Raw genomic sequence first — 27,828 nt, forward strand, 5'->3', positions numbered from 1 at the left:
TTAGATCTGCCAGGTACACGGCTGCAATATTTCTACTCAAAGGACACCTGCTGACTCTTAACCGGAAAGCTATGTGCATTCTTTTTATCTCTCCTTCATAAATATATATTGCAATTGCCACTGTTATTTAAAAAAAAATTATCCTTTAGTCCTAGTGATCTACCATGCTCTACTCTCCCTTCATTCTTAAGCTGACCTTGCTCCCTCAGAAAGACAAGAAGACAACCTTAAGTGACAACGAGACAAATTTCATTTTGTTGGGAACTGCCTTTTCAATTATTTCTCTCTTCTCGATTTCTCCTTGCTGACCTGGTCCAAGCTGTTACATTGACAGGGGTCCCTAACCTCTAAATTAAAATATGCAAATTGTTATGCTTCCTGCTCTAGGACCAGTATAGTCTATGCATTGTAATTGCCAAAGATTGTTCAGTTCTGTTTTACACCAGAAGAATATAGTTACCTACTTCGGCTATTTCCTGTTATGAGAAAAATAATCCCCTGCAGACTGATATATTATAAGTAATACATTTATGCATCAGTATATTTCTATTTTAAAAATGAAAGATGATTATTTTTGTGACCTACATCCTGCCACAAAGAAAATATGTCCAAATATATCCAAATACTTTCAAGGACTTGGTGGGTATACTTTAAACATTTCAATAATGACATCTAGTCTGTCTTAATTTGAAACATAACTATATGTTTAAGTAATTAATCATTATTTAATAGATTTGAAATATAGAACAGTTACCATCAATGCATTTTTTTTTATACTCCTCCTCTAGTAAATTCTTGGAATTGGGATGGTTTCCTAGTTACCTGATCAGTCAGTACTGATCCAGGCTGATAAACAAGGCATTTACAAGGCTCATACATACTTTTTTTTCCTATATGTGCAGATACAATATTTTCCCATTCTTTTAAAAAGTTTTGTTTCTCAACCCCATAATAAATTAGCTTTATAAATACCAATGGTGATGACAAACAATATTTAGAAATTGCTTCATGTTTATCTCTGTGATACTATCAGATTTGCCATAGTTTTCAGAAATCCCTAAGTGATCATGAGTTCTCTCTTGAGCATCATGATTCTTCCCAGGTTGTCTCGGGAGATACGAGGTGGAAACCCATTAGGAAACCATTGTATGGGAATCACTTATCCATAGGAGAAATAGCAATAATAATTGAAACTGCTGGAAATCCAAAAGGTTGTTTGTTGCTTTGAAATATATTTGATATTTTCTATTTACATTTCCCATCAAATTCTGATTGTGTTAGATTGGTCTAAAGTGAATTTTTAATCCTTAAACATTTATTGATAGTATCAAAACATATCAAGTAATGAAAGGAAAGCCATCTTACATTCAAAATTTTACAGTATAAACCACAGGGAGAGAGAGATGAATGCTATAGAAAATACTAAGACATCAAGCACCAAGTACATCAAGCACCAACAATCCCATCTCTGTTGATAATGAGCAATATAGACACCAGGTTAGTAACCTGTGTGAACCTTATTTTCCTTATCACTTAAATTCCATATTCCTTGTCAGTGAACTTTAGAGCTGAGATGAGTCTGGTTAACTAGTCAACCCCCTGAGTTTAAACAGGGTAACAGGAGAAATTATTTGACAATTATCATACGATCAATTATCTAGTAAGGCAGGCCTAGAACCTAAGGCATTCATTCTTTTATTTAATGAACACTGTGCTGAGGACCAACAGTGTTCAAGAAATCATTTTAAGCTGTGTAAAGATGGTGAGGGTATGGGTGAGGAGATTAGTTGTTGACTGTTACCACAATCCAAGGCCATTTGAAAATGTGCAGGCATTTCATCAGTCCTCTCTCAGTGCCTGAGTGCTGTGCAGTTATGGTCTAGTCTAGCATTGATTCTCTTTCCTCACTGGGGTGGTCTTACAATCCTAGAGATTGTAAAAAGCCATCCTTCAATTACCTTGTCTCATAAGATAGCAAGTGGTTGTGGGATGTTAATAGGAAGGAAACAGAAGCAAAAGGGCCAAGTTTTGTTTCATTTATTTTCCACAACAATGTTATTAGATGCTTGTGTCTGACATGATGTGTCAGATTTCCCTGTTTCCCTCCTCTGTTGAGAGCACGTGTTCATTTACCACAGTAGAGGAAGGTAGCCAGAGAGGTACTCGGTAGAGAGACGGTTCCTGAGGGCTGGATGACTTGGACATCCAAGCTCCTGCAAGTAAATTAAAGATAATGCTTGTGTGTGTGTGTGTGTGTGTGTGTGTGTGTGTGTGTGTGTGTGTGTAATTTTGGTAATTCAAACTACTTTTAGGCCTGTATTGGCTAGACCGTAAACTCTATTAAAAGTAATACAAAGATTAACGGTCTCAGGGACAATATATGAAGACTTAAACTCTGAATAGGAAAATATGTGTCTTTCTTTATTAATTGAAATGGTTACAGAGGAGCAAAAGATAGTAAAACGTGCTAGGAGGCAATGTTTTTTGTCAGGCAGAGAGAAGCTAAGGTCCTACCAGATACACCCAGTCTTAGGAAAACTAGTCTGTGTGTGTGTGTGTGTGTGTGTGTGTGTGTGTGTATTTGTGCTAAAATTTAAAATCAGTTTCTAGAGACCAGTGTTCTGAGTAAGATAAAGGGTGTGAATGCTAAAGTGTTAGGATTTTTCTTTTCCGTGTGTGAAGGTTCTAAGGGAAAATGATACATTTTTATAAACTAAAATAAAAATGTGGAAGAGAATTTTCCCTGATCTCTTTGAGGTCACTGAAAAATATCAGCTCTTTAATGGAAAGGCACTGATTCTGAGCCCTCTTGTCTAAACTTTCTTGCAGATTGATAGATGATAGATAGATAGATAGATAGATAGATAGATAGATAGATAGATAGATAGATATTCATTATAAAACCTCCTTTTATAACTCCAAATGTCTGAGATTATTAAATAGACTCTTCGAAAAGAAAGTGACTTTTGGGATGGCCGGGTGGCTCAGTTGGTTAGAGCACGAGCTCTGAACGACAGAGTTGCCGGTCTGATTCCCACAGGGGCCAGTGAGCTACTCCACAACTAGATTGAAGACAATGAGCTTCTGCTGAGCTTCCGGAGGGGTGACCGGATGGCTCAGTTGATTAGAACCTGAGCTCTCAGCAGCAAGATTGCTGGTTCAATTCACATTTGCGATGGTGGGCTGCGCCCCCTGCAACTAAGATTGAAAGGACAATGACTTGGAGCTGATGGGCCCTGGAGAAACACACTGTTCCCCAACAAAAAAAAAGAAAGAAAGAAAGAAAGAAAGAAAGAGAGAGAGAGAGAGAGAGAGAGAGAGAGAGAGAGAGAGAGAGAAAGAAAAGAAACAAAAGAAAGAAAAGAAAACAGAAAATGACTTTTTCTCTTTATTTTGTCTTTTATTTTGAATCAAGTCTTTGAATTTCTGTCTTCAACACCAACCTTAATGCTATAATTCATTTTTAGCAACTAATGGAGTTCTAGTGACATCAAGATGGCAACGTAGGTCCTTACTGACTTCAGCCATCCTCACAAGAAGACCAACTAACAACTATCCATAGACATCATACCATTGTGAAAGACCCTAGAACACAGGGGTGAGGCTGAAGCACCTTCCTGGATCACAGAGAGCAAGAAGGACGGCATTAGAAGTATAAAAGCAGTAGCTACACTCTAACCACAGCACTGCTGTTATGGCACATCATCACAACAAGAGCCCCCCGCCCCCCACCTGGGCCTATGGTTTCACCAGTGAGAGAGAGCCACTGAGGACATCCAGCTCCCTCAGCATTGTGTATCACTTCCCTGGAAGCTCATTCAGATCTTACATCATGAGGACTGACTCATATGCATGGCCTGAATACTGGAGATCAGATTGTGATGGAGAAGACAGGCAGGGCTTAGATCCAGTAGCCAGAGCTTGAATCTTGGCAGACTGAGTTCCTACTCACGGAAACATCCAAATAGAAATCCCAATCAGCAGCTTTGCCCATCTGCAGTGCCAAGTTCTCTGGCCAGAGAACTTGGTATATGGTACTACCTGATTTGGAACCCCCAAATGGCAAGCCTTATTGGCCTTGGAACCCATTCTGACACCCCTTCACGCTGGGCAGGGACATTACTTCATAGTCCTGCCTACTTCTGAGTGTAACCCTCAGCCCTACCTGACAAGGAAGTCTTGCCAGAGCATTTCAGAAGTTCTGTAGCCCAGAAGCACTAGAGTGGGCAGTGCTGCCCATCTGCAGAGCCAGGATAGTGGCCCTGTCTGAGCAGGTAACTCAGCACACACTTCTACCTTGTTTGAGACCCCAAACAATGAACCATGCTGGCTTTGGAACCTGATCTGCCATGCCACCCAAGCAAAGAAGCTAATTCATAGCACTACCCACTGCTGTGTACAGCCCTCAGCCCTAACCCACCAGGAAAGCTGGACTGAGTCCCCAGGAAGCTGTGTAACCTGCAGCACCTGAGCAGAGATCTCAGCCAGTAGCTCTGCCCTTCAACAATGCCAAACCACTGACCCATCTGGCCAAGGCGCTCGCTGCAGTTCTGCCTAATTGGAGAACTCAACCAATGAGCCTGTCCAGCCTTAGGGCCTATTCTACTAGGGACAGGAGCCTTCCAGATAGGGAAGCTAATTCACAGCTCTGCCTACTGATAAGTGCTCCTCCCAGACCTCCCTGACCAGGAAACCTGGTCAGCACACCCAGGAAGCTTCATGGTCCAGGAGTATTTGGACAGAGAGTCTGGCCATTATTTCTACTTGTCTCTAGAGCCAGGTCAGTGTTTCTGTCTGGCCAGGGAGCTTGGTGTGCAATTCTGCCAGATTTGGTCCACAGTCAATGACCCTTGCCAGCCTTGGAGCCTATTCTGTGGCCTGACCCAGGTAAGAAAGCTAATTTGAAGCCCCTCTCACTGCTGAATACAGCACTCAGAGCTGCCCAACCAGGAACCTAACCAGAGCATTCAGAAAGCTAAATAGTGCATCCTAAAGACACATTTACAATGCCATGTGAGCAGAGAACCAAGCCAGTGGCTGTGCATATTTGTGGAGCAAAGCCAGTTGGCCCATCTGGCCAGGCAACTCAGTACACAGGTTCCCAAACAACTTGGCATACCAGTTATGGGGACTATTCTACTGCCCCAAATGGGCACTGAAGCCAATTCATAGCACCACCTATTCTTGAGTTTATTACCCAGTCCTGCCAAACTAGGAGCATGACAAGAGAATCCAGGCAACTGCAGAGCCCATCCTACAGCTGTGCTTGGACAGGAAACCAAGGCAGCAGTCCTATTCAACTGTTCCAGGCAGGTGGCACCAGTATTCCTGACCCTAGAGTTTGGGCAGTGGCCTTGTTCAAAAATAAATCCCAATAGCAATCCCTGCCTGCCCAAGGGCCCTACCAGCACACTCATCCAGAACTCTAAGCTGAGCTGACTAGGGAAGGACTGTCTCTGCCAATGAGAACCTGTGAAGTCTGAAAGAGAAAAACATTTATGCAAATATGCAGATACCAATGTAACGAATCAAGCAATTCAAAAAATAAGGTAAGCATAACATCGCCAAAGGAAACTAACAAAGCTCCAACCGCTGACCCTAAAGAAATGGAGATCTATGTACTAACAAAGGAATTGGAATAATCTTAAAGCATTTTAGTGAACTTCAAGAATAGACATACAAGCAACTAAACAATATTAAGAAACAAATGCATGAACAAAATGAGAAATGTAACAGAGAAATAGAAATCACAAAACACAAACAAACAGAAATCCTGAATAGGACTGCATTGAAGAATTCATGAGAGAGATTCAGCAGCATACTTAACCAATCTGAAGAGAAAATCAGTGAGTTATTTAAATTATCCAGTCAGAGAAGCCAAAAGAAAAAGAATAAAGAATGAAAAATAGTAAAGAACCACTATGGGACAAATAGGATACCATAAAAGGAAACAATATATGTATTATGGGAATTGCAGAAGGAGATGAGAAAAAAAGACAGAAAACATATTTAAAGGAGTAATTGCTAAATACTTCCCAAATGGGAAGAGAAATAGACATCCAGATTCAGGATGCCAAAAGAAACCCCCCCAAAAAAGGCTGCATGAAGGCACATTGTAATTAAGCTATCAAAATTGAAAGACAAGGAAAGTATAGTGGTACCTCAGTTTTCGAATGTCTCCATTGACGAACATTTCGGTTTACAAACACCGTAAATTTTATGGATCTATGGTAACATTAGATAGTAAAATTCATGCTAAATTTGCAGTTTCAGGAGTTGATTTTAAAGGTCTGGAATGGATTAATCCATTTTGCATTACTTTCTATGGGGAAACCGTGCCTTGATTTTCAAACATTTCAGAACTGGAACAGTCTTCTGGAACGTATTACGTTAAAAAACTGAGGTACCATTGTATTTTGAAAGTAGCAACAGAAAAGCAACACATCACGTATTGAGAATACTATACCTGGCAGAGCTTAGAAATGAAGGAGAAATAAAAAATTTACAGAACAAAAACTAAGGTAATTCATTGCCACTAGATTTGCTTTAGAAGATAAAGTTTGTCAAGTAGAAACAAAAGATTGCTAATTAGTATCATAACATCATAGATTCAGGTATAAAATTCACTGGTCAGGGTAAATATAGTCAAAGTCAGATTCTCTAATATTGTAATGGTGCTGTGTAATATTGTAATGGTGGTTCACTTACAACTCTAGTTCAAAAATTACAAAAGTATTACAAATAATCATAACTACAATAATTTGTTTTTGGATGCATGACATAAAAAATATTTAAAGTGGAACTGGGACAAGCAAGATGTCACAGTAGGTAAAGGCGTGTTTACCTTCTCTCACAAGCACATCAAAATTACAACTAATCTACAAAACAACCATGATTGAGAATCACCTATAATCAACCTGAACAGAAGCCTTTCAAAGGACGCGTAGAAGAAGGCATCTCCAGAGTAGGAAGGGCAGAGAAAGAGAATGGGCTAGTCCCACACCCACGTGTGACCATTAAAGATCGGGAGGGATATTTCAGCTGTGGGGGATCCCTCCCCATCCCCTGAAAGGGCAAGCGATCCCAGTGCCACTCCATCCCAGGGTTCCAGTGCTGGGGGGAGAAGTCCCCCATAATTTTTGGTTGTGAAAAGCAGCAGAGATTGTGACAGAGTGAGACTAAATGCAGCTGAACTCACAGGCGCTCCTCTTAAAGGGACTGCACACGAACTTACCCATCAATGGAATGGGTAAGTTCACTCTGAGCTCCAGCACTGGGGCAGCAGCTGAAAATGTGACAGAGACAAATGGTGGGAATTGAGTTACCCATGTCCCAACAGGGGCTGGAGAAGTGGCTTCCTCCTGAATAGGGAAGCTGGTGGAGGCCATTGTTTCTTTGTTGATCCCTTCCCCTTCCCAGCGTGCAAACACAAGTGGCCATCATATCTGAGTCTCCCCCCTTCATTCACCACATCCTGGTTATTTGAGACCTGGCCCTGCCCAACTTTCAGGCACACCCACGCTGTTTTCAGTGGCTTTTTTGTGCAGACCGCCTGTCTTGTCTCAAGCTGCAGACTTTCCTAGGGTTTCTCAAATGTTCGTGGAACCCAGACAAGCAGCATCTGGCTTGAGCATGTCCTGTGTCTTTGGCTGAGCAGCCCTAAGCCAGCACTAGTGGCAGCCAGCCTTAGTTCACAGCTTGGCCTCACAAGGCACTTCCAAGGACAGCATTGGTGGCAGCCATCTGTAGATTTCTTTCTGGCTCCTGCTGGGTGGCCCCAGGTGAGGCACAGGCTGAGGCTGAAGTAGAGCTACAGCGGATCCCCTCCAAGATGGTCCTGGGGCTGGTGCCCACAGTGGCCAGATTCAAAATGAGCTGAAGCATCACCCAGCCACCTCCAAATACAACACACTCAAGGGGCAGATTGGGCAGACACCAGAATCCTGTTGCGGCAGATCCTGCTCCACAGGGTCAGCCCCTGCACCATAACTCCACTGTAGTCACTGCCAGTCCTCACAACAAGTGAGCCCAAGGGACAGTCCCTCATATTGATATGCAATTATCAACCAAGGCTCAACTACAAAAGGAGGTCACACACATCCCACACAAGGGACACACCTGGAGTACATGGCTCAGGAGATTGCATGACTGAACCGCACAGCACACTTACTATATAAGGCCATTCTACTAAAACTGGAAGTCATAGCAGCCCTACCTAATACAAAGAAACAAACACAGGGAGGCAGCCAAAATGGGGAGACAAAGAAACATGTTCCAAATAAAAGAACAGAACAAAGTTCCAGAAAAAGAACTAAGCGAAATGAAGCAAAGCAATCTACCAGACGCAGAGTTCCAAACACAGGCTGTAAAGATGCCAACGATCTCAGGGAGAACATCAACAAAGAGACAGGAAACTTCAAAATGGAGATGAAAACCATAAAAAAGAAAGAGTCAGAAATAAAGGATATAATAATGGAAATGAAAAATATATTACAGGGAATCAACTGTAAATTAGATGAAGCAGAGGATCCAACCAGCGATGTAGAAGATAAGGTAGTATAAAACACACAACCAGAACAGCAAAAAGAAAAAAGAATCCAAAAATTTGAGGAGAGTTTTAGGGGCCTCCGGGACAATATCAAGCATACCAACATTTGCCTGATAGGGGTACCAGAAGAAAAAGAGAGAAAGCAAGGAATTGAAAACCTATTTGAAGAAATAATGACAGAAAACTTCCCTAGCCTGGTAAAGGAAATAGATAGTCAAGCCTAGGAAGCACATAGAATCCCAAACAAGATGAACATACCATCATTAAAATGCCATCATTAAAATGCCAAAGGTTAAATACAAAGAGAGAATCTTAAAAGCAGCAAGAGAAAAGGAGTTACTTACCTACAAGGGAGCCCCATACTACTGTCAGCTGATTTCTCAACAGAAATTTTCAGACAATAAGGGAGTGGCAGGAAATATTCCAAGTGATGAAAAGCAACGACATACATCCAAGATTGCTCTACCCAGCAAGGCAATCATTTAGAATTGAAGGACAGACAAGGAGCTTCCCAGACAAGAAAAAGCTGGAGTATATCAGCACCAAACCAGTATTACAAGGAGACTTCTTTAAGATAGGAAGGGGGTTAAGGATGGATGAAAGGGGAAGGGATTAAGAAGTACAAATTGGTTGTTATACAGTAGTCATGGGGATGTAGGTTATAGCATAAGGAATATAGTCAATATTATTGTAATAACTATGTGTGGTGCCAGAAAGGCACTAAATCTATCAGGCTGATAGTTGGGAATGGGGTTGGGGGCAGGATGAAAAAGGTGAAGGCATTAAGAAATACAAATTGGTAGTTAATACTATGTGGGGAATATGATCAACAATGTTGTAAAGATCATGTAAGGTGCCAGACGGGCACTGGACTTATCTGAGGGATCACGTCATAGACTGTGTAGATGTCCGACCACTGTGCTATACACCTGAAGCTGAAGCAGAATGATATTGAATGTCAACTATAACTAAATATATAGATATACATAGTCAATGGATTTGTGGAGCACAACATAAGGAAGATAATTGATGGTATTGTAACAGCTGTATAAGATGTCAGAGGGGTAGTAGCTTGAGGGGTGGGCTATCACTTTATGCGGGGTTTAAATGTCTATTACGTTGCTTTGTACACCTGAAACTAATAAATAAATAAATAAATAAACAAACAAATAAATAAATAAATAAATAAGACTATCTAAAACAAAAACAAAAAACTACAAAAAATATATTTAAAATGTAATATCAATAATCTATAATGTGAGGGGATGAGGCTAAGTAAAGTTCAGAAGTGCTATCAAAATGAAGTCATTATCAGATTAAAACAGGATATTACAAATAACAAATATTTTATGTAAGCATCATTGTAACCAGAAATGAAAAATGTATACTAAGTGCACAGAAGATTATGATAAAGGAATCAAAGGATACTGTTACAAAAGGTGTTCATATCACAAAATAAGACAGCAAGATAAAAAGGAACAATGGATCTATAAAATAGTCAGAAAACAATTAATAAAATGGAAATAGTAAGTTCTTACCTATCAATAATTACCTTACATGTAAACGTATTAAATCATTTAATCAAAAGATATACATGAAAGACAAAAAGATATAGATGGCTGAATAGATTTTAAAAAATAAAACCAAGATTTAATGATCTGTTGCCTACGATACTCACATTAGCTTTAAAGTCATATAGACTGAGAATGAAGTGATGAAAAGAGATACTTCAATCAAATAATAACCAAAAGAAAACAGGGATAGCTATACCTATATTAGAAAAAGTAGACTTTAAGCTAAAATTGTTCCAAAGAAACAAAGAAAATCAATACATAATGATAATGTGGTTGGTCCATCAAGAACATATGACAGTTTTAAATATTTATGCTTCTAATATTGGAATACCTAAATATGTAAAGCAAATACTAACAAAAATAAAAGGAGAAACAGCAATACGGTAAGAGCTGAGGACTTTAGTACCCTATTCTCAACATTGGATAAAACATCCAAAAAGAGAATCAATAAAGAAAGAGTGGATTTAAACAATACTGTAGGGCAAATTGACCAAACAGATATATAATGAACATTTCACACAACAATAGAACAATACACTTCTCAACAACACAGAATAATATTGAATGTCAACTATACACTTCTCAAGTGAACACAGAACACTCTCCAGGCCAGATCATATGTTAGGCCCTAAAACAAGTCTTAGCAAATTTAAGAACGTTGAAATCATACCAAGTGTCTTTTCTACCACAATGATATGAAACTAGAAATCAATAACAGGAGGAAAACTGAAAACACACAAACACATGACTCCTAAACAACCAATAGATCAAAGAAGAAATTATAAGGGAAATAAAAATGTATCTTGAGACAAATGAAAATGGAAACACAATGTACCAAAACTTATGGGATACAGCAAAAGCAGCACTACGAGCGAAGTTTATAGCTATAAACACACACATCAAGAAAACAGAAAAATCTCTAACGTTACACCTAAAGGAACTAGAAAATGAAAAATAAACTAAGCCTAAAATTAGGAGAAGTAAGGAAATATAATGATTAGAGCCGAAATAAATAAAATAGAGAATAGGAAAACAATAGAAAATGTTAACAAAACTTAGAATTGGTTCTTTGCAAAGAAAAGAAAAATGAAAAACATTTAGCTAGATTACCCAAGAAAAAAGAGGGCCCAAACTACTAAAATTATAAACAAAAGAAGAGACATTACCAATGATACCACAGAAATACAAAGGATCATAAGAGACTACTGTAAATAACTCTATGCTGACAAACTGTACAACCTAGAAGAAATGAACAAATTCCTAAAAAAATATAAGTCTGAAACAGAAAAAATAGAAAATCTGAACAGAGCAATAATGAGTAAGAAGATTGAATCAGTAATCAAAAACCTTCCAACAAAGAACTACCCAGCACCAGATGGTTTCACTGGTGAAATTTACCAAATATTTAAAGAAGAATTAATGCTAATCCTTCTCAAACTGTTCCAAATAGTTGGAACACTTACAAAGTCAGTTTATGAGGCTGCATTTTCCTGATACCAAAGTCAGATAAGGACACTGTAAGAAAACTACAGGCCAATATCCATGATAAATATAGATGCAAATATTCTCAACAAAATACTAACAAAGTGAATTCAGCAGCACGTTAAATGTATCATACACTGTGATCAAGTAAGTTTCATCCCTGTGATGCAACGATGTTTCAATATAAGCAAATCAATAAATGTGATACATCATATTAATACAATGAGATATAAAAATCATATGACCATCTTAATAGATGCAGAAAAAGCATTTGACAAAATTTAACATCCATCCATGATTATAAACTCTCAACAATTAGGTGTAGAAGGACCATGCCTCAACATAATAAAAACCATATATAAAATGTACAGGCAACATCATATTCAATGTGAAAAATTGAAAACTTTAAGATCAGGAACAAGACAAGAGTGCCCACTTCTCCATTCCTATTCAACATAGTACTGGAAGTTCCAGCCAGAGCAATCAGGCAAGAAAAAGAAATAAAAGGCATCAAATTTGGAAAAGAAAAAGTAAAATTATCTCTATTTGCAGATGACATAATTTTGTATATAGGAAATCCTAAAGGCTCTACCAATGAACTATCATAACTAATGAACAGATCAGTAAAATTGCAGAATACAAAATCCGATTTTAAAATCTATAGTGCTTCTATACAGTAACAACAAATTTTCTGAAAAAGAAATTTTAAAAGCCCAATCTAAAATGGCATCAAAAATAATAAAGTACTTAGAAATAAACTTTACCAAGGAGGTGAAATATATCTACAATGAAAACTATAAGACATTGATGAACGAACCTGAAGAAGACACAAAGAAATGAAAACATATCCTGTGTTCACGGATTGAAAGAATTATTATAATATTGTTAAGAGGCCTATACTACTCAAGGCCATCTATAGATTCACTGCAATCTCTGTCAGGATTCCAACGGTATTTTCTTTCTTTCTTTCTCTCTCTCTCTCTCTCTCTGTCTCTCTCTGTCTCTCTCTCTCTCTCTCTCTCTCTCTCTCTCTCTCTCTCTCTCTCTCTCTCAGAAATAGATCAAACCCCTGAAATTCACATAGACCACAAAAGACCCCAACCAGCCAAAGCAATCCTGAGAAAGATCAAACTAGAGGCATAACGGTTCCCAGCTTCATACTATATTACAAAACTACAGTATTACAATGAAAACAGTACAGGCACAAGTCAGAGATATTGTGGGTTTGGTTCTAGACTACCACAATAAAGCAAATATTGCAATAAAGTGAGTCCCACACTTGTTTTGGTTTTCCAGTGCACATAAAAATAATTACTCCTTGATTTATGGGCTGCACAATGGATGTTGTATTAGAATGCATGAAAAGAACATTAATCTCGTTGTACATCTCCATCAGAGCTCTAGGGTGACGAAGTGCATTGTCAATGAGTAGTAATATTTTGAAAGGAATGTTTTGTTTTGTTTCTTTCTGAGCAGATTTCACGAGTGAGCTTAAAATATTCAGTAAACCATGTTGTAAAGAGCTGTGCTGTCATCCACTCATTGATGGATGATCCACTCATTGATGGATGAGTGGATGTCATCCAGGCTTATTAGTCCATTTATAGAGCATAGATAAAGTAGATCTAGCATAATTTTTAAAGGTCCTAGAATTTTTTGAATGGTAAATGAGTATTGGCGTCAACGTAAGGACATCAGCTGCATTAACCCCTAACAACAGAATCAGCCTGTCCCTTTGAAGCTTTGAAGCCAGGCATTGACTTCTCATCTCTAGCTATGGAAGTCTTAGATGGCATCTTCTTCCATCATAAGGCTGGTTCATCTAACTGAAAATATACTGTTGAGTGTAGCCACCTTCGTTAATTATCAAAGCTAGATCTTCTAGATAACTTGCTTCAACTTCTACGTCAACACTTGCTGCTTCACCCTGCACTTTTATGTTATGGAGAGGGCTTCTTTCCTTAAACCTTGTGAACCAATCTCTGATAACTTCAAACTTCTTTTCTGTAGCTTCCTCACCTGTCTCAGCCTTCATAGAATTGAAGAGAGTTAGGGCCTTGCTCTGGATTAGGCTTTGGCTTAAGAGAATGTTGGGGCTGGTTTGATCTGTCCAGACCACTAAAACTTGCCCATATCAGCAATAAGGCTGTTTCGCTTTATCATTCATGTGTTCACTGGAATAGCATTTTTAGCATCCTTCAAGAACTTTTGCTTTGCATTCACAACTTGGCTAACTGTTTGGTGCAAGAAGCCTAGCTTTTGGCACATCTTGGCTTTCGACATGCTTTCCTCATTAAACTTAATCGTTTCAAGATTTGACTTACAGTGAGAGATGTGCTTCCTTTCATTTCAACACTTAAATGCCATTGTAGGTTTATTAATTGTCCTAATTTCCATATTGTTGTATCTCAGGTAATAGGGTGGCAGGAGAAGGAGAGCAATGGGGAAACCGTTAGTTGGTAGAGCAGCCGGAACACACAACGTTTACTGATTAAGTTTACCATCTTACATGGGTGCGGTTCATGGTGCCCTAAATCAATTACATTGTAACATCAAAGATCAGTGAGCACAGATCACCATAACAAATATAATAATAATAATAATAATAATAATAATAATAATAATAATAAAGTTTAAAATGTTGCAAGAATTAACAAAAGGAGACAGAGGGACACAAAATTGTGTTGAAAAACAATGCTGATAGACTTGTTCAATGCAGGATTGCCACAAACCTTCAATTTGTACAAAACATAGCATCTTTGAAGCACAGTGAAGTGAAGCACAATAAAATGAGGTATGCCTGTATTGTACTGGCATAAAAAACAGACACATAGATCACCGGAACGGAATCTAGAGCCCAGAAATAAATCCATGCTTATATGGGCAAATAATATTTGACAAGAAAGCCAAGAATACGCGATGGAGAAAAGACAGTCTCTTTCATAAACGGTGCTGGGAAAATTGGATATTCACATGTAAAGAATGAAACTAGACCTTATACCACTCACAATAATTTACTCAAAATGAATTAAAGACTTAAGAGTAAAACCTGAAACCATAATACTTCTAGAAGAAAACATAGAGGGAAAACTTAAGGGGTTAATATCCAAAATATATAAGGAACTCATAAAACTCAATAGCAAGAAAGCCCACAAATAACCCAATTAAAAATGGGCACAGGACCTGAACAGACATTTTTCCAGAGAAAATATCCAAATTGCCAGCAGGTACATCAAAATGTGCTTAATATCACTAATTATTATGGAAATGGAAATCAAGACCATAATGAGATATTGCTCTACACCTTTTAGAATGGCTACTGTTGAAGTATAAGAGATAAGAAATGCTGGTGATGATGTGAAGAAAAGGGAACACTTGTACACTGTTATGGAAAACAATATGCATAGTCCTCAAAAAATTAAAAATAGAACTACCATATGATCCAGTAATTCCACATCTGAGTATATATCCAAAGGAAATGAAATCACTGTCCCAAAGAGATATCTGCACCCCCATGTCCATTACAGCATTATTTACAATAACTACTACCTAAGACATGAAAACAACCTAAGTGTCCATCGACAGTTGAATGAATAAAGAAAATGTTGTATATATACACAATGAAATATCTTTCAGCCATAAAAATGAATAAACTCCTACCATTTGCCACAACATGGATGAACTTTGAGGGCATTATGTTCAGTGAACTAAGTCAGACAGATGAAGACAAACACTATATGATCTCACTTAATAAGAAATCTAAGAAAACCAAATTCAGAAACAGAGATCAGATATGTGAGGTGGGGGGGGGGGGGCGGGGAATTGGGTGAAGGTGATAAAAAGGTACAAACCTCCGGTTATAAGATATATATGCATAAGTTCTGGAGATAAAATATTCAACATGATGACTTTAGTTAACAATTATGTATTGCATACTTGAAAACTGCTGAGAGAAGAGATCTTAAAAGTTCTCATTATAAATGAAAAATACTGTAACTATGTATAGTGATGGATGTTACTAACCTTACCGTGCTAACCATTTTGCGATACAGTTGACCCTTGAACAACATGGGGATTAGAGCCGCCAACACACCATGCAATTAAAAATTCATGTATAACTTAAGTCGGCCCTCCACATCCAAGGATTCCCAACTGCTGATGGAAAATACTGTTTTCCATCAGCAGTTGGTTGACACTATGGATGTGAAACCTGGGGATATGGAGGACCAACTGTGTATTTATTGAAAACATCTGTGTATAATTGGACCTGCGCAGTTCAAGCCTGTGTTGTTCAAGGGTGACTGTATATACATATATAAAATCGTTACGTTGTACACCTTAAACTCATACAATATTATATATCCATTATGTCACAACAAAACATGAGGAATAAAAAGAAACTAACAAAGTTCTAATTTCTTTGTAAGTGTAATATTATGTAATCATACATACATTATTTCCCTAAAAAAAAATTCCAAATCACCTCCTTTATCATTTTGGAAGTGGGGTGCTAATTGATGAAGGGGATAGCAACGGATAAGAGAATTAGGGGGAAAAACATTTTAGATTTGCAGAATCTTGCCAAGGTTATCATTTTTAGAAAATGTCATTGAAGGAAAAATATCACTATCATTTGTGCATAAGAATGCTATCGATTTTTTAGTAAAAACTAAGCCTCGCTGTACTTTATCGGCCTGAGTCCATTACAGAGATATTTTCAGACATCATTATCAATATGAGCTTGATAATGCCTGATATTTAACATGAACTTTCTGGAGATAATTTTTCTTTCAATGAGTTAATGTGATTATAAGCCTAGGCTTTCATGGGAAAGGGATTCTACCCAAAGTAGGGAGGGAAGGCATGCAATCTGAGCATTGACAGGGCGTACATTGCTATTGCAATAATATTAGGATGGTTGGCTCTGAGTAGTGCCATTCTAAAAATAATTTACCTGTAGGCTATATGTGTATGTAATAGGAATTTATGTGTATTAATATTTTACCCTAAGAAAAATGAAGGTAATAGTTAGTATTCCCCCTGCAAAAGTGCAATTAGTATTTTATGTGTCAAAAGAGGCTACATCATTTAATCAAAAAGCTAAGATGGAATAGTTGAGAGATCTCAAAATGTAAGGGTTTTTATAAGATCAGAGTATTTCTCTCTGACATACTGGCTACAGGTGAGTGCCTTTTCTCGTGAAGGATCTCCCACACAGTAGAAAAAGGAAAGGGAAGGGTCCATACCTTTAAGGAGGTCTTCGTCCCTTCTGCTCAATCCTGGCGAGAATTTAGTCACATGCCACTTCAAGCTGTAAGAGAAGTCAGGAAATATAGTTCTTATCTGGGTGGCTATGCAATCAAATGAAACTAAGAAACTTGTTTATTAAGTAAAGGAAAAAGGAAATTGACAACCAGCATTTTCTGCTACCTGGCATTCAATTGATTTTTATTGAATAAATGAATGCCATTTATGTGACATTTGTTTAAAATTCATAACAGTAATACTGGGTAAATTCCAGTATTCAAGTGGGATAGTCTCTCTAAGATAGTATCATATAGTCTTAATAAATATTTGCATTAAGAATCATTGATAGGAGAATGTCACTCACAAATGTTCTTTTTCCCATTAACAATAAATAATATGTTTTCTTTTTTCTGTATGACTACTTAATGTGGTACTATAAAATATTTCTGTTAAGGAGGAAACAAAATAAGCTCATAAAAGATTGTTTGAAATTATCAAGGGAATTCCATATATATACATATTCTGACACAGTATAGTGAGGAAAAGAACCAATATTATGCTACCCATTATTACCAAAGGAGAGTACCCCAATTCTCTTTTTATCTTCCTAGGCTAATTGCTTTGTTCACCCAGACCACTTGACACAAGCTTATTTTCTGCCAGTTTAAGTAGAATGTCAACCCCAGGCCCTAAGCTATACTTTGTCTATATTTCATAACATCTAGCAAGGCTATGGTTGCTTAATTAATTCAGAGCAATAGTTCTAATAATGAAATAATACGTACAACCCATTTGAAGAAGAGTAGTAGTCAGTGATTTTTTTTCCTTCTACCAAATCTGGTTTAAATTAGCTATGTTCGTTTTCTAGTTTGTTACCAGCCTGAATTGAAATTCAGTTCACTATAACTTAGTCATTACCTACACATTATGCACAACTCTGCCGAGGGTTTTCAGATATGCTTATTTATATGCGGCCTTTGGGCTTCCCAACACTATTATAAAAGCAAGCTGACCTAGAGATGCTCACGTTTTCTCTAAGGGGCTGAAATGTCGGTCTCATAGAGGCAATATTAAGGGCAATGATTTATTTAAGTGTTGAAGAGGAGAGCTAACCAAATTGCATATAAGAAATTGATATCAAAATTCAAACCAAGAAAATGTTAGAAAATAATAAAGGTAGAGACATAATTTAAAGTTGATCAAATTTTAATCTAAAAATATCCTACATAATTTTAATTAACTTATTTTTCTAATGCTACATTAAAGTTAAATCATTTATAGGCGATGTTTGAGTGTTTTAGCAACATTATTAGTTTCTCATTTCATTTTCTCTATTCACATGCTGAATCCACCCCTTTGAAGTAATTAGCATAATCACTAACATTATAAGATCATTTTCCTCACTCCAAATAAATGACCATCAAACTCGTGCCTACTCTCTATATTCAGAAATGTTTAAAGTATTCATTATTACCCAAATGACTATGGGGAAATGCTGTGCATAAGATGAAAGGAATAATGACTCATACCCCCTACAATGAAGATGAAACTCTTCCACATAAGAATTAATTCACTGTAAAATATCTGAGTATCAGAAAGATAATTAAAAGGACTAAAAATGAAATTGAATGTCATAGGTAATCTAAAGGTCATGAGACTTGTCACTAAAGAATAAGAAGATTTCTTAATTTTTATAGGTTTATAAATATTACTGTAGCTTATATTCTGAATATAGATTACTTCTAAGTGGAGTTTTCTTGTACCTAAATGTATATCTAATGGGAATATTTTATACGCTATAAGGTTTCACCTATCATATCACAGTACATTGATTAAAAAAATGTAAAGGTCATGAGATATCAAACATTTACAGATTTCTTAAATTTTGATAAGGTTACATTTTATAAATTTGACTATACTTTCTGTTCTGAATTCAGAACAACTTTTAAATAGTGTTTTATCTATCTAAATGTACAGCTAATAAAAATATTTTTATGTTACATGTTTCACATTTCTTATCACACTAAATCTAAAAGGCATCTACAACACCCAATAGTACCTGTTTAACTATCCAACAATAATATGTTCTGCTGGTAATAGGTTTTATTTATTCTCAAATTTGAACCTAAATTGAAACAAAGAAGGACAAATGAGGAAGATATTATTCCTAAACTTAAAGAGATAAGCAAATTTGTTTACAGGGAAACATGATGATTTATATGACATCACACATGGTTTAGTAATTCTGGTTAGTAATAGACTTTAGATTTCTTAACACTGAGCGTAGGTCTAAGCAAAACTATGAAGAAAAGTATTTACATATAGTATATTTTCTCTTTAGTGTGTATCCCTTTTTTCTCAAATACCTTCTGAGTCTATGTTGGTTCCTTGCATCCTGGTACCCAGGACCCATGCACATTGGCATACATCTGTGAAGCTGTAAGCCTATTATGGTTGACATCCACATGATAAGTCAGTAACATCCATATCATATACCAGACAGGTGATAAAATATTTTGAAAATCACCCATGATGCATACTCTTTAACTCCCTCCTTTCATTGGAGATTTCCCTAGCAGAACTCAATGCCCTCTCTTGAATATCTGTTTCATTTTAATTTCTTGCAGTCCAAAGGAATATTATAAAAAATCAGTCCCTCTTTACTCTGGCTAATGTGAATTTCTGAGGAGAATTGTTAACCTGGCTTTAATGTCTGTAGTGGTTGTCTGTTAGGGACTATTCTTCACCCAATGTGTCAAGTTGTGAATTGAACATTTCCAGGTATTGTCACATGCCTTTAAGTCATTATAATTAAGCAAGGTCATTGTGATAGTTTTCCCAGCAGATGGCTTTGAAGAGTCTTGAAAAATGGAGGCTTTTCCTAATTTGGAGCAATGATCAATAAATATAATTTAGTAATTTCCAAATGGTCAATAAATATATTAAAAGGTGCTCAATGTCATTTGTCATTAAAGAAAAGCAGCATTAGAATGTGATACTATTAAACATCCATAAAAATAGCTAAAATTCAAATAATTTAGAGCAAATTAGACTCTCACACACTGATGGTGGGAGTACACCTTGATGCAATTACTTTTGAGAACTGCTTGGCAGTATCTAGTAAGTCTGGACACACATATACCCAGTAATGCCAGTTATAGATATAACCAAAAGAAAGGCGTATATATGAACTCTAAAAGACATAAAATTTTTTCATAGCACACTACTCATAAAAAGCCCCAAAACTTGGACTAAAAACAATATCCATCTACAATAGAATAGATAAAGAAAAACTGTGATAGCAGGCAACAAAATACTATATATCCAGGAAAAAAACAAACATTGCAACATGCAGAAAGAAGGGATAAATATTGAGCAAAAGACCAGTCATAAAAGGGTAAATATTATGTTATTCCTCTTCCATGTAGTTAAAGAACAGACAAAATTAATCTATGATTACCTTTGAGGTGAATGACTGAGGGAGGCTCTTGATCTGAGTGGTAGTTAGATCAAGTTGTTCACTTACAAAAATTGACCAGCTGCCTATTTTGATCCGTCATAATGTAGCACTAGAATGCCATGGTAAAAAAAATGAAAAATGTCCACATCAGAAAGAATGATTCATCTCTCAGGGAGTGATTCACATTACCCAGGCACATGAGAATCAGATGGGAAAACAGAATGCCAATTCATCAATTTAAATTAGTAAATATAGCTGTTTCATAGACGATATTTGTGTCACTGTAATTGACACATTTACTCCATGAAAACAAGCCCCCATGGAAAGCAATATTATACAGATACACGTACAATAAATGTTGACTAATAAAATGTCCTTTTACTTCACAATACATAGAGTTTTTACTATGCTTAGAATGAAGGACAAGCTTGTTAATTCAAGAGGCATTTAGTTATATTGAATGACACTGGTTGAAGTTTGCTACTCAAACACGTAAACATTTTTTCAAGCTTATCTCACCACTCTCCTATGGCTGCAGATATTTTGCCAGCTTCCATGTAAGAATTTCAAGCCACTTAGGGATAGTGTGACTCTCAGGAAAAGTAAAAAATAAATAAATAAAAAAATAAAAAAGAAGGATATTATCTTATTTTAAAAGTGATAAGATAAAATTTAAAGGCATTAAAACTTAATCCAAATCATGTTTGTTTTTTGAGTTTATAGATAAAACCAGAATAGGACTCAGGACGCAGATAGAGGGAGCTAAATGAAGAGCTGAGGGACAAGTCATCCTGGCAGTGGGGACAGAAAATATAAAGACCCTGAGGCAAGAACAAGGTTGGCATTTTCAAGGAACGAGGGGCTCAGGACGGCTAGAGTACAGTATGAGGACAAGTGGTAGCAAATGAGGTGGGAAAAACAGGCAGGGGCCAGATTATGTTGGGCCTTCAAAACCATGATGAGTGGCATGGGTTTTATTTCAACGGAAATGAGGAAAACTTTGTGGAGCTTTAAGCAAAACAAACATAATGCCTATGCTTTGAAAAGGCTACTCTGGCACATTGTGTAGAAGCTTACATCCATGTTGAGAAAATTTGGAAGTGAAATACCTTTAAGCATCAACATACTTTCCAATGGATAGAACTCTCTCTTAAATGTTTCATAGTAACACCCAAGTCAGTGCCCTTTCCTTTGCATTTTCCAGACAGTTAATTTCTTGGAATTTTATGGTTGATAACATCACTATTGCTTTCATAAATATCTAAGGAATATCTGAAATACAGGACTGTCTTATCTCAAGGTTGTCTAAAGGAAAATTTAATTATAAAGAAATAACAAATGACTTAACGTCAATATATAACATAAAAAAATTCCTTATGTTGACAAAATTTGAAGCAGCGATTATGACTTACCTCCTTCACACCTCTGCATACTTCCAGCTGAAAAAGTAAGGAGACTTCTTGGGGTTTTTTAGGTTTTGGTGGAGATTATCATCTCTAGTATACCCCAAACTCAGAGATTATTTGTATTCTCTGTTAACCTGATCCCTGAAATGAAAAGTACTGACTGGGTTGCCAGGTCACTAATTACAGATTTCAGATTTGCTCTCAATTCATTTGAAAATATAAACTGTTACTTATCTTTATTATACATAAAATCAAAAGTTGTTTAGCTTCTCCTGTAAAACAAATGTGAGAAGCATGCTTAGCACATTATCTCCCAATTGGCTATCTCTTGAGTTCAAGCTCAGGTGAAACACCAAAGACTAGGAAATGGGTCAGGGATGAATCCAATTTCATTAACATCTGAAAGCTTTCATCTAATAGAACATCCAGTCCTCTCACAGCAAAACTGCTCCCTCCCAAGAAAGTTATTAGTCCAAAGGCCAAGCTAGAGTTCCCGTGGTGATACTTCTAGTGCCATGAGTCCTGGGTTAAGTGAGGTAAATAATAGATGACCTGTTCACGGGGGGAATTATTTCAGCCCTTCTCAAGAAGCAGATGGAATTTTTAACCCACTCACATCTGACCTCAGTTTGGAGCCTTGTTTCTTTCCCTTCAAAGAACAGAGACTAAATTTCAGGCTAGTTCAGTCATTTCCCAGCTATCCTATCAGTGCACAACAAGAATTTGAAAATTATATGATGAATCACTCCTCTGACCTTCTGCCTTAATATAGATAACTCCTAAGTTATTATCTTCCAAACCCAAATAATCAGGGTATAGCATTTAACCTTATGCTGGGAGGGGTTGGGGGACTCATGGTGGAGGAAATGGAATGAGCCTCCTTTGGCTTTGAGTTTACTTATGGTATGTACACACACACACACACACAACTATGCTGGATAATCTTTGTTTCCTTTCCCAGGCTTCACTCCGGCTTCAGCTAATGGGAGCCTACCTAACGGTAGAATAGAGGGCAAGAGCAGGGTGAGGTCAAAGTGTGTATGCCCCAAGTTCTCCCCTTACTTGGCTACTGGCTGACAGCGGCTGCCTTTCTCCACAGAATACCACAGCTCCATCTGTCTGCCCTGTCCTACAGCTTGGTGATGCTCTGGTTCTCCCAGCTTGACCGTATCTCCATGAAAAGTCCTACATTCATTTCTTCCTGCTTGAGTGTATCATCTTCTTCCTCTCTTGCTATACTCGCCTTTACTTACAGAATTTGATATCAAAAAATATGATATGGTGATTAAGTTTCCTCTGGTATATGTTATCATTATTAATATTATTTTGCTATGGAAGATTAAAGGTACAGTTTGGTCATCTAAGGTATTCATTAATTTCATTAGAATCAATCGAAAGAGAGCAGTTTTATGTACTCTCAAAACAGTCAACTGGTGACAATTTGCCTTAGGATGTATTAGCCAATAAACTAAGGTTAAACTTTTTTAAGTACAGTAGTACCTCGGGTTTCAAACGTCTCCGTTGAAGAACATTTCATTTTACGAACGCCGTAAACCCGGAAGTAAATGCTTCTGTTTTTGGACACGCTTCAGAAGTCAAAAATGTCACACAGCTTCCACTGAGTTCAAGATCCTGAGGCCTAGCTGTCGGCTGTTTTCCAACGTTTCAAAACTTGAACAGTCTTCCGGAATGGATTACATTCGAAAACTGAGGTACCACTGTAAATAGGAGAAGATGAAAGCTAACATTTATTGTAAATCCTCTGTGTACTAGAGAATTTACACACTGTACTCTTTAATCATTATAACAACTATATGAATCGGAATTAGGAAAAATCAGAGCAAATATTCAAAAGTTAACCTCACCCTGAGATAGTTCTACCTTATTCATGCTGCTGCCATTCTAGGGGTTAATACACATTTTCTATTTTCATTATTTGCTATCCAAAGATCTGAGAAGTTAGAATAAAGAGGAATTTGTGAAAATTCAGCAAGCACAGTAATCATTGCTGCCTCTAAGCATTCACTTTGGGGGCTGCTATGGTTTGAAAGTTTGCATCTCACTAACATTGATATGTTGAAATCCCATTTCCCAGAAATGATGGTATTAATACGTGGGAGCTTTGGAAGGTGCTTAAATTATGAGGGTGGAGCCTTACAATTGGGATTAGTGCCTTATAAGAGCCACTCTACGAGATCCCTGTCTCCCTCCACCACGTGAGGGTACACGGAGAAGTCTACAAGTCAGAAGAGGGCCCTCACTGGCCACGCTGACAGTTCTGAATTCAGACTTGCAGCCTCCAGAACTGTGCGAAATAAATTTCTATTATTTGTAAGCTACCCAGTCTATGGTATTTTGTTCTATGAAGTCTGACAATTAAGTTCCCGAACTTGCTGCAACACTGTTGCTGACCTTTTTTGATATCAGATGGATTATTCATTATGAATCTGTACTATTGGACAAATAGTTAACCATTTTTACTATTTGGAAGTGCTGAAAAGGCTGCATGAAAAAGTTCGATGACCTGAACTTCTCGCCAAAAATTCATGGCACTTTCGTTATGACAATGCACCAGCTCACACAGCATTGTCAGTGAGGGTGTTTTTAACCAGTAAACAAATAACTGTATTGGAACACCCTCCCTACTCACCTGATCTGGCCCCTGGCCCTCAATGACTTTCCTGAAGATAAAGGAAATATTGAAAGGAAGACATTTTGATGACATTCAGGATATCAAGCATAATGCAATGACAGCTCTGACGGCCATTCCAGAAAAAGAGTTCCAAAATTGCTTTGAAGGGGGGACTGGGCACTCGCGACGGTGCATAGCTTCCCAAGGGGAGTACTTTGAAGGTGACCATTGTGATATTCAGCACCGAGGTATGTAGCACTTTTTCTAGGATGAGTTTGCAAACTTAATTGTCCACCCTTGTACCAACCTGAACACACTAAGACAAATGTCTCCCTTTTCAATCCCAACCATCTCCCTTGAATTTGGGAATCAGTATCTTCTTGGCCTAATCCTTCTCAAGTGCCTGAGATTGACCATTTCCATGAAGTTGATGAAGAGAAGGTCAGCTACACTGGCTAAATCATTGGTCTTCTCTCCACAATCCATCCTAACTACCGTGTTTCCCAAAAAGTAAGGCTGTAATGCAGGGACACAGATCCCACTCCCTGCACAGGAAGGCAGGATATGGTGAGGCCAAAAAGGAACAACAACGGAGCCATAGATAGGGGAGTTCATACCACTATATTCTCGATGGCAGCTGGTCGAGGCACAAAAGCAAACATCCATCAGTACCCCAATGAGGGGTCTTCCTGCACCCACTCTCTCTGGCGGTTGTGCCAGACACAGTAATTAGGATCCACATGATCCACAATCTGCCATCCCTGCTTGCTAACCCCACTTGCTAACCGCACTCTGCAGTCCACTTCTTTGCCAACAAACCAACCCCACTTGCTAGCTGCAATCCACGCTTGCTCACTTAGCCACAGGGGTTATATTAGTGGCTAATGGCTAACTGGTTACAGCTGATGGCCAACTAGTTATAGCTGGTGCATCTATTACCCGAGCCAGCACCTTTCCACGTGAGGTTGAGAGCCTGAAAACTGCTCTCTGGGACTCTGTCCCCACGAAGACCTAGCTGGACAATCAGCTCTAATGCATCTTTTGGAGCAAAAATTAATATAAGACCCGGTATTATATTATATTATATTATATTATATTATATTATATTATATTATATTATATTATACCAGGTCTTATAGTAAAATAAGATTGGGTCTTATATTAATTTTTGCTTCAAAAGTCGCATTACAACTGATTTTATTAGAGCTGGCTAGGTCTTATTTTCAGGGAAACATGGTAGGAACCATTATCTCTTTAAGCTAAAGCCACTGGTTCTTCTATATCAGTGAAAATTAGTATTCTACCTTTCAGAAGTAGAATGCAAAGTACAGGTATCTCAGGGAAGCCATGGGTTTTGAACACAATTTCCCCTCTGACATATTAGCTCAAGCACAAATGCTTTTCTACCTTTTTCTCAATTATTTCCACTAACAAGTGGTTAGTCCAGCTGAAGGATTCTCAGCTCTCCCCTGACATATTAGTGAGCAACCCCCTGACCTGCATCACTCTTCCTTTGCTCTGTAGTTGTGGGACACTGAGAATCTTTCACAGTTCAGATTCCCAGAGTTCTTCTCTCCCTGCCATTTCCTCCCTCCAGTGTCTGACTTTCCTCTGGATCTGCTCATTTAACCTCGGCAGCCACAACAGGAGAAGGTACTTGAGCAGGTTGCCTTTCCATTCTCTCTGTTCTCATCTCACCAAAGTTCCATGACATCATTTATCCATCTGCAGACTTCTTCCTTTGCTACTCCCAAAACTAATAGGAGTGGGTGGAGGTAGGGCCTTCCTGTTCTGCGTTAACCTTTCCCTTAGCTTAATTGCAAATGACTGTATTGATTGCAGGAGGTCAGAGTGTCCAGTCAGCATCCCCAGAGAAGGGGATGTCTGAGAAGGTTTAGCCTGTTCCACTTTCCTTTTAAGGATTCACTTTCTTTTTTCTCTTGGGATTTGCTGTTGCAATTAACCTCTCTAAATCTGTGTGTTCTCCCCTCCATTTTAATATTCCTATTTCTACTCTCTAGTCTTCCTTTACTGTCACACATCTTTCCTCTCTTTCTTTATTCTTTCTTTTTCTTTTCCCTTCCTCCATTCCACCATTCATTTTTGCTCTCTTCTGGGCAAAATGGTAAGCAAAGAATAATAAACAAATTTTAAAAGGTAATAATTAAGAGGTGAACTTCAAAGGCTTGGTAGCTTGTAGTTGGAAATGCATATTTTTAAAGCGAGAAGGCACTTAATAGAAAGGTCCGTGCCCATGGCAGAAGGCATACTGAATAAAAGGCATAATTACTAATGTTATAAATTCGATGAAATGAGCTTAATTCTCTACATATAAGCAATGACATTATAGGTTGTACACAACTGAATAGGAGGGTTTGAAAGTTTTTACCCCACCTTCGCTATCTCATTTCCTCAAAATTAGCCTCATCCATACTAAAAATAGAAAAAAAAATTACATATTCTTATCCACATAAGTATCTTATTCAAAATCAAAGATATCAAATGCATGGCGTGGTTCCCACACTTTTCCCCCGATGCCCATGTTAGTATTTGTTAATTATTCACTGTTATTTTTCCATGTGATCTCAGAAGCAGCTCCTATCTTTCTCAAAACAGTAATCTAAGAGCTTCCACCAGTTGGGAGAGAACATCAGAGGTGGAGAAGACTGTTTTCAGTCCTGTAAAACAAGTTTAGACAGCAGATACTAACCACAATCCTCTCCGCATATGGCATTATATGTTGTTGTTTGTACTTTACTAAACTATCAAGATGTGCTACAATGATTATTATATTAATAATCAGATAAAAGTCTAGTTTTAATTTAAAAATTGATTATCCTGTATAATTTGAAGACAGTTACCAACTCACCGATTTCATTCTGACACTCCCCAAGTAGAAAGTCATGTAAATTATCTCAGCAATTCTTTTATCTTATTCCATTCTCTAAGTAGTATAAACACCCCATGGTAATCATATTTAATTATGTCATTTTAGAAACATAAATACAAGGATTGATTTTTCAAACATAGTTTAAGACACTTTTCATTATTTGTATGGGGTGAAGAAGGAAGGGGAATGACAATACAAGCTGCACCTTGATGATTAGCGGAAACTTGCAAGCCAGGGGCTATAAAGAAAGAATAGTCCTTAAGGGGGAAAACATTTCATTTCTATTTCAACTGATAAACCTTCAAATTAGCTTCAGTGTAACACTTGGAAAAATGTTAGTTAACATTCCACAGGCAATATTACCCAAGCTTTAAGTGTGTGTGTGTGTGTGTGTGTGTGTGTGTGTGTGTGTACATATGTATGCAAACTTCCATCTAATTCACCATGACTTACATTTACCTTGACATTTACCTGGACTTTGGTAATGGCATTTATACTTGACAATTTATTCTTAACACGTATCCTACAGTGTTATTCTCAAAAGAAACTCTTAGTAAATATTGGTCAAGGTTAAGGAATCTGTCAAGGA

The sequence above is a fragment of the Rhinolophus sinicus genome, chromosome 14 (genome assembly GCF_057876585.1).
Source record: "Rhinolophus sinicus isolate RSI-liver-muscle chromosome 14, RSI-T2T, whole genome shotgun sequence".
Lineage (NCBI taxonomy): Eukaryota > Metazoa > Chordata > Mammalia > Chiroptera > Rhinolophidae > Rhinolophus > Rhinolophus sinicus.